Raw genomic sequence first — 14,811 nt, forward strand, 5'->3', positions numbered from 1 at the left:
ACAGAAGTAAATCAACAACAGAATTGTCAGGTTTTGGCCAGGACTGTTCTGTTTTTTTGTCACTAGATGTCCCCATTGCACCTTTTTTGTACCTTTTGTTTTTCGCTTGCTCTAATTATTGTTTGCACCTGTATGTCGTTCCCTTGTTAGTATTTAATCCCTGTGTGTTCCTCAGTTCCTTGCTCAGTGTTTGTATGTTAGCACCCAGCCCCAGCCCAAGCCTTGTTGTGAACATATATTTTTCTCTTGTTGGATTTTCCAGAGGTTCTCTGGTTTTGTTCTTTTGTATTTTGTATTAGTCTTTTGAGGTTTGTTTTTCCCTTGCTGTTTTTACCACTTTGTGGATTTTCTTTGTATTTTGGTAGATATCTATTTTTTTATTAAACCACCATCTCTAGTACTGCTGTGTCTGCCTCATCTTCTGGGTTCTGCCGATTTAGTGACTGTTTCTCGCACCGGGTCCTGACAGAAACACTGAGACATTAAAATGAACCCAGAGGCAGCCAGTACCCAGGACTTTTTTCCCATGCTGTCCCACCACGAGGGGACTGTCCAACGTCACGAAGCTGCTCTGGTTCAGCAAGAGGCCTTAATGGCTGGACATTCTCAACTTCTGTCGGAGATGATGACTTCCATAAAGCAGATTTCTGATCAACTTTCTCCTGCAACCGCTTCTGCTCCAGTTCATCAGATTCAAGTGCCCGTGGCAGTTAACCCCCTGGCTGAACCTCGTCTGCCGCCTCCCCAACGGTTCTCAGGTGATCCGAGTGGTTGTAAGGGGTTTTTCACCCAATGTTCTCTCTCCTTCGAGCTGCAACCCTCGTCATTTCCCACCGACCGGTCCAAGATAGCATATATCATCACCCTGCTGTCGGAAAAAGCCCTAGCCTGGGCTACTGCTGTGTGGGATGCCCAAAGTCCCTGCTGTGCCAGCTACTCTACCTTTGCTGAAGAATTCAAGCGAGTGTTTCAAGGTCCTACCAGCGGTCCTGACTCAGCCAAACAGCTCCTGACTCTCCGCCAAGGTCGGCGCAGCGTGACGGACTATGCCATCCAGTTCCGCACGGTGGCAGCAGCGAGTGGCTGGAATGACGAGGCGCTCACAGTGTGCTTTTTGAAGGGTCTTTCCGACACCATCCAAGATGAACTGGTCACTCGGGAACCACCGGACAACCTCGAGTCCCTGATCAAGTTGGCTTCACGCATAGACCAGCGTCTGAGAGAGAGAGAGCTCAACCGTAGATCTCTCACCCTAGCTCCTATCGGTCCCAGCTCCGAGTCTCCACCTTTATCCCCGCTGACTCCACCGGAACCCATGCAGGTTGGACGCATCTCCCAGGCTGAGAGAGACCGCCGGATGAGGGAGCGATGCTGTCTATATTGCGGCAAACCGGGCCATTTCCTCTCCACGTGTCCCGGGCTCCAGGGAAAACGCACTCTCCCGTGCAGGCCTGGGAGGACGGTAACGGGAAACATAACCTCCTCTCATCCATCTAACTCCCGCCTGCTCATTCCAGTTACCCTTTCCTGGGACAACCAAGAGCTTCCCCTTCAAGCCTTGGTAGACTCTGGAGCCGCAGGTAACTTCATGGATGGTGTCTGGGCGAAGGAGAATGGCGTCCCCTCTGAACCTCTAAGTGACCCCATAAGGGTTACTACGTTGGATAGAAGCCCTTTGGGATCTGGACTTGTCACTCGTGTCACTACCCCCTTGCGTCTTTCAGTTTCCCAACACCAGGAAGTGATGAACTTTCATCTGACCTCGTGTTCCGAGTTCCCTCTCGTCCTTGGATACCCCTGGCTTCACAGCCATAACCCTCACATCGACTGGTCTGTGGGCACTATCAAGCAGTGGGGTCCTACGTGCCAAGCCACTTGTATCTTCCCAAGTTCCCCGAGTTCCCCTCCCGAGTCTCTAGAATCCATCGACCTGTCCCGAGTTCCCGAGTGTTACCATGACCTCAAACCGGTATTTAGCAAACAGAGGGCCACCAAACTACCACCCCATAGACCTTACGATTGCCCCATCGACCTGTTTCCGGTCACCTGCCCCCCCAGGGGTCGGATCTTTTCCCTATCTCCTCCCGAACGAGCTGCTATGGATACCTACATCAAGGACGCTCTGGCAGCAGGCCTCATGCGTCCATCCACCTCGCCGGCGGGAGCAGGGTTTTTCTTTGTGGCCAAAAAAGACGGGGGATTACGTCCTTGCATCGACTACCGGGGACTTAATGCCATAACCGTCCGTAACCGCTACCCGCTACCCCTTATGGCCACAGCCTTTGAGCTGCTCCAGGAAGCAGTGGTCTTCACTAAGCTTGACCTGCGGAACGCATACCATCTTGTGCGGATCAAACCCGGTGACGAGTGGAAGACCGCTTTCAACACGCCTACTGGTCACTACGAATACTTGGTGATGCCCTTCGGCCTGACCAACGCCCCGGCTGTGTTCCAAGCGCTCATAAACGATGTGCTTAGGGATATGCTTAACATTTTCGTGTTTGTTTACTTGGATGACATCCTCATCTTTTCGAGCTCCCTTCAAGAACACACTAAGCATGTCAGACAAGTGCTCAAACGCCTCCTAGACAGCCATTTGTACGTTAAGCCGGAAAAGTGTGAATTCCATTCCTCTCGAGTACAGTTCCTGGGATTTGTAGTGGAACCCGGTCGAGTCCAGATGGACCCCAAGAAGGTAGGGGCGGTAGCAGATTGGCCCACCCCCAAGTCCTTTAAGGAAGTTCAGCGTTTCCTGGGCTTCACTAACTTCTACCGCAAGTTCATCAAGAACTTCAGCTCGGTGGCAGCCCCTCTCTCAGCTTTAACCAAGGGTGGCAACACAAGGTTTCTGTGGGGAAGAGAAGCTGAGACGGCCTTCCAAGGACTCAAGCAGCGCATCCTCTCTGCTCCCATCCTGACACTACCGACGGCGGATGAACCTTTTGTGGTGGAGGTAGACGCATCAGAGGTTGGTGTTGGAGCTGTCCTGTCTCAGAGGGGTGAAGACAAGAGGCTTCATCCTTGCGCCTTCTTCTCTCACCGGCTTACCCCGGCCGAGAGGAATTACGATGTGGGGGATCGTGAACTCCTAGCGGTTAAGATGGCATTGAAGGAATGGAGACACTGGCTCGAGGGGGCTTCTCAACCGTTTCAAGTGCTTACGGACCACAAAAATCTGGAGTATATCCAGCAGGCGAAGCGGTTGAACTCCAGACAAGCTCGATGGTCTCTTTTCTTCAGCCGATTCCAGTTTATTCTCACCTATAGACCCGGGTCGAAGAATCTCAAACCGGATGCCTTGTCACGAGTCTACTCTCCTGCCATTCGAGAAGATACTGACATGACTGTTCTTCCTGCCGCTAAGATCGTGGCTCCGATCTCGTGGCAAGTGGAGGATACCGTGAAACAAGCTCAAGCCATCGAACCGGGCCCTGGAGGAGGTCCTGCTAATCGGTTGTTTGTTCCCAAGGCAGCAAGGTCCCAAGTCCTTCTGTGGGGGCACTCCTCTCGCCTCACCTGTCACCCGGGCGTAGGTCGCACCTTGGAGTTCATCCAGCGTAAGTTCTGGTGGCCCACCATAAAAGAAGACGTTGCCACTTTCGTCAAGGCCTGTTCCGTGTGCTGCCAGGGCAAATCTTCTCACCTCCGCCCTCAAGGACTCCTTCACCCTTTATCAATTCCCCACCGACCCTGGTCCCATATCTCGCTGGACTTTATTACTGGCCTTCCTCCGTCCCATGGTAATACTACGATCCTAGTAATCATCGACAGGTTTTCTAAGGCGGCCAGGTTTGTTCCCTTGACCAAATTACCTTCTGCCAAGGAAACAGCTGAGTTGGTGATTAACCATGTGTTCCGAGTCTTTGGCATCCCGCAAGATATGGTTTCCGACAGAGGTCCCCAGTTCGCCTCAAGGTTTTGGAAGGCCTTCTGCCAACTCATAGGGGCCACGGCCAGTTTATCTTCAGGGTACCATCCGGAGTCCAACGGCCAAACTGAGAGGATGAATCAGGAGCTGGAAACCACCCTCAGATGTATGGTTTCCAACAACCCATCCACATGGTCATCCTTCATTGTTTGGGCTGAGTACACGCACAACACCTTGTGATCCTCCTCCACTGGTATATCCCCGCACGAGTGTCAGTTTGGCTATGCTCCTCTATTGTTCCCGGACCAGGAGGCAGAAGTCAGAGTGCCTTCAGCCTCGAGGTTCATCAGACGCTGTCGGCTTACGTGGAAGAAGGCCCGTCTTAATCTTCTGCGTTCCTCACAGCAGTACCAACGACAAGCCAACAGACGTCGCCGTCCCGGTCCTACCCTGTACCCCGGCCAGAGAGTATGGCTCTCAACAAAAAACTTACCGCTACGGGTGGAGTCTCGCAAGCTGTCCCAGAGATTCATCGGACCCTTTAAGATTGCCAGGAGAGTCAATCCCGTTACTTTTCGCCTGCACTTACCCAGATCCCTTAAAATCAATCCCACATTTCACATTTCTTTATTAAAACCTGTTGTTTTTTCTCCCCTTATTCCGGCAGGCAGACCTCCCCCTCCGCCCCGTGTCATCGGAGGCCAGTCGGCTTATACCGTCCACCGGATACTGGACTCCCGCCGGGTGCAGCGGTCCTGGCAGTATCTGGTGGACTGGGAAGGCTACGGTCCCGAGGAGCGCTCCTGGGTTCCTGCCAAGGACATACTGGACCCTGACCTCATTCGTCAGTTCAGGGCCCTCCACCCTGAGAAGGCTGGTAGGAACGTCAGGAGCCGTTCCTAGGAGGGGGATTCTGTCAGGTTTTGGCCAGGACTGTTCTGTTTTTTTGTCACTAGATGTCCCCATTGCACCTTTTTTGTACCTTTCGTTTTTCCCTTGCTCTAATTATTGTTTGCACCTGTATGTCGTTCCCTTGTTAGTATTTAATCCCTGTGTGTTCCTCAGTTCCTTGCTCAGTGTTTGTATGTTAGCACCCAGCCCCAGCCCAAGCCTTGTTGTGAACATATATTTTTCTCTTGTTGAATTTTCCAGAGGTTCTCTGGTTTTGTTCTTTTGTATTTTGGATTAGTCTTTTGAGGTTTGTTTTTCCCTTGCTGTTTTTACCACTTTGTGGATTTTCTTTGTATTTTGGTAGATATCTATTTTTTTATTAAACCACCATCTCTAGTACTGCTGTGTCTGCCTCATCTTCTGGGTTCTGCCGATTTAGTGACTGTTTCTCGCACCGGGTCCTGACAAGAATGGCTTCAACAGAAGAAAATACGCCTTCTGGAGTGGCCCAGTCAGAGTCCTGACCTCAACCTGATTTAAAATGCTGTGGCATGACCTCGAGAGCGGTTCACACCAGACATCCTAAGAATATTGCTGAACTGAAACAATTTTGTAAAGATGAACGGTCCAAAATTCCTCCTAACCGCTGTGCAGGTCTGATCCGCAACTACAGAAAACGTTTGGTTGAGTTTATTGCTGCCAATGGAGGGTCAACCAGTTATTAAATCCAAGGGTTCACATACTTTTCCCACCTACACTGTGAATGTTTACCCGGTGTGTTCAATGAAGACATGAAAACGTATAATTGTTTGTGTGTTATTAGTTTAACCTTTCACGAGCCTCTACCCCGGGTCCGGGATCACCCCCCACCCCCCCCACACACTGATTAGCATAGCTAGCATAGCTTCACAAGTAGATAGTAGCATCTAAATATCATTAAATCACAAGTCCAAGACACCAGATGAAAGATACAGATCTTGTGAATAAAGCCACCATTTCAGATTTTTAAAATGTTTTACAGGGAAGACAAAATATGTAAATCTATTAGCTAAACACGTTAGCAAAATACACCACTATTCTAACTCCATCAGTTTCTTACTCCTTCAGGTGCTATCACCAATTCGGCTCAACTAAGATATTGATAGCCAATAACCTATAAAAAAAAACATCAGATGACAGTCTGATAACATATTCATGGTATAGGATAGTTTTTGTTAGAAAAAAGTGCATATTTCAGGTAGAAATCACAGTTTACAATTGCACCGACCATCACAAATCGACTAGAATTACTAGATAGAGCAACGTGTATGACCAATTTACTCATCATAAAACATTTCATAAAAATAGACAAAGCATAGCAATGGAAAGACCCAGTTCTTGTGATTTCAGACCATATTTCAGATTTTCTAAGCGTTTTTCAGCGAAAACACAATAAATCGATAAGTTAGCATACCACATGTGCAAACGTTACCAGAGCATCGATTCCAGCCAAAGAGCGCTATAACGTAATCACCGCCAAAATATATTAATTTTTTCACTAACCTTCTCAGAATTCTTCCGATGACACTCCTGTAACATCATTTTACAACATACATATACAGTTTGTTCGAAAAGGTGCATATTTAGCCATACAAAACCGTGGTTATACAATGGAAATAGTCACAACTCAAGCCTCAAAATGAGGAACGTCAGCTTTCAGAGTGATCTAGTTTAATCGAAAGCTAATCATATACTTGACTAAAAAATACAGGGTTGACAGGAATCGAAAGACAAATTAGTTCTTAATGCAACCGCTGATTTACATTTTTAAAATTATCCTTACTTTTCAATACAGGGTTCGCCAAGTGAAGCTATACCAAACAAAATGGCGAAATATGCGTTTAAAATATTTCGACAGAACAACGATTTATCATATTAAATATTGCTTACTTTGAGATGTTCTTCCATCATATTCTTGGGCAATGTATCCTTTCTATGTTATAAACGTCTTTTGGTCGATAGATGTCCTCTGTCCTTCGAAATATCCACTAACGATCGAACGGGACCCCAAAACGTGTCCAAAGTTTCAGAGTGCACAACAAAGAAATTCCTCAAAATCGCACTAAACGGATATAAATTGCTATAAAACGGTTCAAATTAACTACATTATGATGTTTTTAACAACTATAACGACTGAAAACATGACCGGAGAAATATTGCTGGTTAGACAAGGATTTGGAATGAGGCAAGTCCGATGTCCTTCACGCTTCAGGCGCGCGACGAGAAAGGGCGGTCCCTATACATTTTGTGGTTTTATAATGGCTGTGATTGTGCAATCGATTCCATTCAAAACGTGATGACGTACAGACACCCAGAGGAAGACGTAGGCAGTGTCGGTTTCTTCATAGCATTCACTGTCGCCTTAAAAACAGACTCCAGATCAGGGGTAAAAATTTCTGAAATCAAACCCCTGTCATGAAAAGTGCTGTAGATATTGTTCTGTACCACTCAGAGACAAAATTCCAACTTCTATAGAAACTAGAAGGTGTTTTCTATCCAATAATAACAATAATATGCATATTGTACGATCAAGAATTTAGCACGAGGCAGTTTAATTTGGAGACCCAAATATGCTAATGCGGAACAGCACCCCCTATAGTTGCAAGAAGTTAAGCAGACTGTGTTTGTCTACTGTTTATGACCAGTTTATGACCAGAAATCCAGGTAATTCCAAAGGGTTCACATACTTTTTCTTGCCACTGTAAAAACCAATAGAAGAATCTTAAAATGAATTATAAAACTCACAGGCAGCCAGTACAGAGACCTTAAAACCACTGTAATGTGTGCTCTCCGTCTGGTCTTGGTCAGTACCCACGCTGTAGCATTCTGTATGTTTTACAGTTGACCAATGGCTTTCTTGGGTAGACCAGACAGGAGAGCATTACAGTAGTCAAGGCTGCTTGTAATAAAAGCATGGATGAGTCACTGTATCAGCCTGAGAGAGAAACGGCTGTGACTTGGCAATGTTCCTCAGGTGGTAAAAACCTATTTTGGTCACATTCCTAATGTTTGATGTGTTCGATACCATTCCATTGATTCGTTCCAGTGAGTACTATGAGCCTGTGCTCCCCAATTAAGGCACCACCAGCCGCCTGTGATGTCAACATACACCCCTAGTGAAGCTGTCATACTCTGCATTCATTCATGGTTAAACATTTACTCATCTGTAAAAATCTGTTAATTTTAGCCCATCAGTGCGTCAGTGTAAACCACACAATCTGAACAAAAACACAAGAGACAGATTTCATCTCCCCACACTAGATTTGTCACACAAATGGCATCATTGTTGTTGTGTGTGACCTTCGGAGCACTGGGCTGATGCTGAGCACAGAGCGGCTACTGAGCTCTGAGGTTAGGGGGACGACCCACGCGTGAGCCCCACATCGGACCGAACGTGGGCTTAGAGCAGAACAGCAGCTATGCGATTACATCAGCACTGAACACAACACAGGCCCCTGGTCATGGCCCTTTCAAAATGGCCTCTGCTAATAGAGGAGAGGGTGAGGGGACAGGGAATGTCACACTGAAGACTGTGACTACAGTGGCCCCAAACAGATTGTCAAAATGGAGCACAAAGTGGTTGGGTTGTGTTATGCACATCCAACTAGCATAAATCCAGCCAAAATTACAATACAAAGACCTGGATTGATTTAGCCTACAAATGTGGTGATGTTGGGCAAGATATGAACCAAAGCATCCCAGTTCAAATGAAAGCACCTGAAAAGCACAAAAACCCAGTCCCAAGAAGCGACTGTATAGCGTGATTTACTGTATGAGCAGGTCAGAGCAGTTTTGTCTCTCTGTGGTGCGACAGCAGGGAGTAGCAGCATGCCATGCTGTCACAGGATCAACAGTAAGCAGCAACATGGTGGTTTGGCAGCTCTCTCTCTCCAGCAGAAGAACGGGAGTGAATGGGAGAATGTGTACAGTTCTGTATCTCTGACTTACAAACTGCACTGTATGCAGACTGACTGGGACTGGGCTCCAGGTGCCAAGTGGTGAATTACACAGAGGAAAAGGCTCTGCATACCTCATTACTATCAGGTTAAATTACCCAAAAGAGCTCTCCTCTGTAGGGAAGTTCATTATGACAAGAGCAGCATACACTTGCCCTTTCCAAGCTGAAATTTCTACAAGGACAACAGTGGCTAAAATGCATTATGGAAAAGTCCAAACCTTTTTTCAAAACATTAAGGAATATTGAAGAGAGAGGAGGGAATATTTGCTCTATCTTGTGTTGAAATTAGACAAAACAAACCTCATTCATGTACATCGGGGAGGGGCAAATTTGATGGGGGTGGGGGCTGCAAAATAATCTGAACTCATCACGAGGGGCCTCAGTTGCTCCCGAGTCTGCGTACCCACATGTGAAAAAGAGGGCCGCCGCCCATGGAACGTAACCTTGTCAACCATGTTGAGTTGGTGTATGTGTGGCTTCTATGTAAGATGATATTTCAACATGAGCAGGGATTTCTGTAGTTTCCAAGGTAACCATTGTGGATCCTGCAAAAAAAACGCAGGAGCACCTTGCAGACAGCTTTTCACACCAAACAATTATACTATGCATCCATGCCTGACACCTGAAATCAAGCCGACAATATAGGCCTATGTTCTGCAATTGTAATACAAGCAACTTTTCTGTAAAAGACTTGCAGTAAGTTTAGTTAGCAAGTTGCTGTGCCAACCCGAGTCATTGGTCAAAAACCAACAGATACAGGAACTCTGGAAGTTGGGAGAATTGTACAAGCCTAGGCAAGTTGTCTTAACATTCTTAGCTTTAGTAAAAGAAAACAATAAAACATTTGAGAGAGGTATTCACATCAATACTGAAGAACAGCATATGTGATGTGTAGCCCAAGAGTTAGTGAAGAATTAAGCAACTTGTCTCTAGTTGATGGAGAGACAAGATACAATAGTCCCGACATCAACTACCGTACCGGAAAACCAACTGTAAGGTTTGGTGGAGGAGGAATAATGGTCTAGGGCTGTTTTTCATGGTTGGGACGAGGCCCCTTAGTTCCAGTGAAGGGAAATCTTAACTCTACAGCATACAATGACATTCTAGACGATTCTGTGCTACCAACTTTGTGGCAACAGTTTGCAGAAGGCCCTTTCCTGTTTCAGTATTACAATACCCCCGTGCACAAAGTGAGGTCCATACAGAAATGGTTTGTTGACATCGGTGTGGACGAATTTGACTGGCCTGCACAGAGCCCTGACCTCAACCACATCGAACACCTTTGGGATGAACTGGAACGCCGACTGCAAGCCAGGCTTAATCGCCCAAAATCAATGCCCGAACCTCACTAATGCATGTGGCTGAATGGAAGCAAGTCCCCGCAGCAATGTTCCAACATCTAGTGGAAAGCCTTCCCAGATGAGTGGAGGCTGTTATAGCAGCAAAGCGGCTGGCAACTCCATATTAATGCCCATGATTTTGGAATGAGATGTTCAACAAGAAAGTGTCCACATATTTTTGGTAATGTAGTGTATCTAACCTGTCTTTGACAAAACCTTCCTACAGGGTATGAAGGAAATGGACCAAATATAGCTTGGTATGGCATCTGACCTTTGTTGACAAGTAGTTAAAGAATAAGAAACTAACAATACAACAGTACAGTAAGCATAAATAATGCAAAACAAGGAAAATGTATCGGCCTATGTAAACTAGGCCACAGCTATGTAATAAACAACCAGTTACCATGTCTGGGACCTGTACTGCACAGAGGAAATAGCGTAAGTGCATTCATGACTTGATTTTAGGAAGGATGCCTTGTATTGTATTGATAGAAGAATGTGGAGGTCAACCAGCACAATTGACCCCAACTAACAAAGGAAAGTGGCAACCAATTTCACAACAACAGGTTGGTTTATTCTCAAAGACCGCATATTCTCAGGAGTATTCAATGAGGAGGTTATTATCCAACCCACTTCATGCAATTAAGATTATTTTAAATATGCATAAATAGCATTGTTATTCTGAATGAGTCATATCCAAGTCTTGTAATATTTTGACATTATTTTAATGGAAAAAGTGGGTAATCAACTAAATGCTGTGATGAATACATAGTAAAGGATGTGAAGGAATACAAGTTGGCAACATACAGTACGACGGTCTTCACAACCAAGTAATGGCAAGCTTGTTCACTGGTTGACTATAGCGCTTCACCTTATAAAGAGTAGTCAACCAATAGAAACCAATCAAGAAATCAACATTTGCTTCATCGTATCCTTCATCGTGATGCCATCTTTTATGAATGAATTGGGTAGAATGTTGACAGAGTTGGTTATCACTAGGCTACTAGTGCTGTATGGTAAACAAATTCACCAAGCGGCTCAATGCGACAAGGCACTGAAGGTTGACTGTTTTAGCAGACACAGCACATTGATTTTTATTTCTAATGAATACACATAACGCGTTCGAGGATCGAGGGCAGGATACTTGCGATTGGCCAGTACAATTTGCACGTTGTTATTATGGCAACGAAAGCCTATAAATATATTTCGGAAACATCTGATCTGTAAAATCAGGATACAGACAAGAGACAAAATGCGTTAACCACAAGAACACACTAAATTGACCCCATATCCTATTCCAATTGATACAATCAAAGTAATTAATTTCGCACTGTTAGCTATAGGGAGCGATTCAACCTAAACAGGATAGTAAAGGATAAATGGTTCCTTACCGATTCGAAGGTGTTTAATTAACCGGACGAATGTATTCCATTGCAGTTGTAGATGAGACAGACGCTTATAGTTTTTGTGAAAATAATGGCCAAATAGCTTGCAGAAATCCAGCGCTATCTTCGTGATGCCCCACTCCCTCGCTGTAGCTGATGAGTGTGATGGCGTTGTCTTTGCAGGGCCACAATTAAACTAACGGGACCAGTGGAGTGATTGACAACACCGCCAGCCAATAGAATGGGAGGATTATTTTAGTGAGGAACAGGGGATCGTAAACAGGGCCACGTTCAGTTTCCAAACGTGCTCGAACGTTGCAGATAGAAATGCCATAAATAGAGCCTCCGTGATTCCTTGTTCTACATGTCAGAGAGGCGTGTTTGCTTTAACATATTGATATCTGAACATTCCAAAATGTTGTGACCTACTGGACGCGCCCCAGGTTAGATAAAGTCAATAGGCTAAGCCTATGTGGAGAGCGTTGAAGTTGAGATACTATTGCATTAGAAGTATTTCCATGACATCAGATTAATTTGGGGTCTAGACTAGGACAAGGCGTGGTTGCCCATAATGAATGTCAATCAATAGATGGAGGGATGACGTATGCCTACTTCACATTTAGGCTATGATAAAAATGGATTTGGTAATGGAAAGTTGGCATCAGTTCAATTAGGACAGTGCGTGGCCAATTAACATGCCTATAGGCCTACATGAATACCACATGTTAGATACTTTTCGAGTTGAGAAGATACAAAATAACTGTTCAATACAAGGAAAAAGTGTAGGATAATGCAATGTCCTCCTCCTCATTCTCACCATCATCATCAGTGTGATTCAATCAAAGATGATTGGAATTCAGTAAATTATTCCTCGCGCTGACAACGCGCTCTGATAACCATTGCGTTGGGGCGCCCTCTGCTGCTTAAAGACAACAATTACCAGTTTTCGTCACTCAAACTTCCCCCCAGTTATCCCTGATTATAAACCAGGTAGTTTGCGTCTGGTATGCAGATTGGCTGAAAGACATGGTATATTTAAGGGATAAACGCTAATGTTCTGGTCATTACCTTGGAAATAATGGACGATGCACTCTGCATCCTCCCTTTGCAAGGTTTATTTTTCAAAGGTAATGTACAGAACGGAGGTGTTTATCCTGCTTATACCACAGTTGCCAAAGACAAAAATACTTGAGCACAAATTTACCGGTAGAAAATAATAATTTGGTTGATATTTAAATTTTTATAAGTAAATTCACACGTTCTTATCTTTTGGTTGCTAGAGATGCGAGTCGTTCGTTCAATTGGTTCTATATTTATGGACACGACCCAGTTGTTCGTTCTATATGTTCCGTTGTCATGCTCGGTGGCAACCTTTTTATCCCTTGCTTGCTAGCTAGCCAACTAGTTTGTTTAAGCAGTTTTCGATTGACATTTGGATACATAATTTGGATCCATCCAAATGAGTGATGATGCCTGAATTTGCCTGGCATAGATAGACAAGTTTGCCTTCTCATCAGGACACTCAACACTGTTAATTACGAGGAAATCACAGTGCATATCAAACACTAGGCTAGAAGCTAGCTAAAAAGTTTGTTGCTAGCAGAAAAGGCCAATATGACAAGCAAATAAAAACGTAGCAGTTGTTGGAAACAGCTGGTCAAACTAGAAACGTGGGAGGAATGGGCAGCATAGTGCCATTTGCGTCATGACTGCAACAGTATGAACCGGAGAAATTCCCGTTCATCACATAAGTATATATACCTTTTTGCTTAATTATACCTTGATAAAATTCAGGAAATTAGATCGGAATTATTCGAATACCAGTGAGATCAGATATGGAAATGTAGTCACACTTATGAAACTTCTGTTTTCAATCTCATGTCTTTATTCTAGAAACAGGGGTCTGGAAAGTAATTGTATAGGCCTAGTGTAAACATTCTCAGTGTAAGGGGGTGCGTGCTGGTGGCAGGGAAGTCAGGCGCAGGAGATCGAACTTAGTATAAACGGAGCAGTTTAATAAGTGCTCAAACACTCAGAAAACCAAAATATACAAGTGGGTAGAAAACCGGTCGCACACAAGAACATAACTGACAAGGACAATAGAACACATAACTGACAAGGACAATAGAACACATAACTGACAAGGACAATAGAACACATAACTGACAAGGACAATAGAACACACCGACAAGGACAATAAGGGGAAACAGAGGGTTAAATACACAACATGTAATTGATGGGATTGGAACCAGGTGTGATACAAGACAAGACCAAAGGAAAATGAAAAGAGGATCAGCGATGGCTAGAAAGTCGGTGACTTCGACCGCCGAACGCCGCCCGAACAAGGAGGGACCAACTTCGGCGGAAGTCGTGACACTCAGCATAATACCAGAGCAAATGCCAGTGTGGGCATGATATTCTAGGGAGAGGTTAGGCTACAGCTTGACCCTTGTTTCAGACTAACTTCTCTGTAATGTCGAACAATGGATCTTTTCACATCACGTTTTACAATGACAGTAGGCCTACTTTACATACATGCATTGCCACAGACAATGAAACTACAACCATGACATATTTAGTCAAAGCTCTCACAGACAAAGAAGGGTAGAACAGCTCTGAGCTCCCTGCATGTCAGTGTCATGGGGGGGATGGTCAGTGGGTACTTGCAGCTGTTGCCTCTCAGAATCCTCTGTTATAATTGAAATGGCAGTAATTGAAATGCCAGTTGTTTTCTAATGCCCCATGAGCAGTGAATCATTGACAGCTATGCTACATGCCTGTGCCAGCTACTCAGTCAGTCAGAGAGCACAGAACCCGCAGTCGTTCCCCACAATGAAGTGGAGTCTATTAACACTGGCATCTAGTCAACCCCTTAGCTGCCCCTCACCATTGGCTATAAGCCTTTTTGAAATGACACGCAGCATAGCGGACATGGTGTAAACAGCACTATCTTATATAAATTAAATTGAATTCCTCTTTTTCTCCCTCACAGCGTGGGTACAATTTTCCAGTCGTACTTTGGTTCTGTAAATCTGAAACGCAGACGTATGTATGTATTATGTATGCATAAAAGTACTGATTGCACAGAACAGTACAAAGGTAATGCACATATTTTAACACAATATCTGTGATCTTAATGCTTGTGCTTCGTTACAGTACTTATACTATATACAGCACCTGATGTCAGAATAGAAGCAAGTACCACTTTTCTCCAGAGAGTGGCAGTGATCAGTAACACAACGAGCCCTGACTCCTGTTGACCACTGTTACTAAACATATATTACAGTGGGTTAGCCTACATGACTTCAAGGCAAACACTGTATTTAATCC

General features: G+C 44.9%; 1 protein-coding gene across 4 annotated transcripts in view; it reads right to left on the minus strand.

Moving 5' to 3' along the window:
* LOC139583050 (tyrosine-protein kinase Fyn) overlaps positions 1-11,668 on the minus strand; it is a 77,453-nt gene extending 65,785 nt beyond the window's left edge. For 2 of the 4 annotated variants that reach the window (XM_071413755.1, XM_071413756.1), the window contains exon 1: positions 11,488-11,668. The gene's annotated coding sequence lies outside the window, so the exon portion shown is untranslated. The remainder of the gene's footprint in view (positions 1-11,487) is intronic. The other 2 variants (XM_071413753.1, XM_071413752.1) reach the window with 1 other exon arrangement.
* Between the last annotated feature and the right edge of the window lie 3,143 nt (positions 11,669-14,811).

This window comes from Salvelinus alpinus, chromosome 8 (assembly GCF_045679555.1).
Source record: "Salvelinus alpinus chromosome 8, SLU_Salpinus.1, whole genome shotgun sequence".
In the NCBI taxonomy this organism is placed as follows: Eukaryota; Metazoa; Chordata; class Actinopteri; order Salmoniformes; family Salmonidae; genus Salvelinus; species Salvelinus alpinus.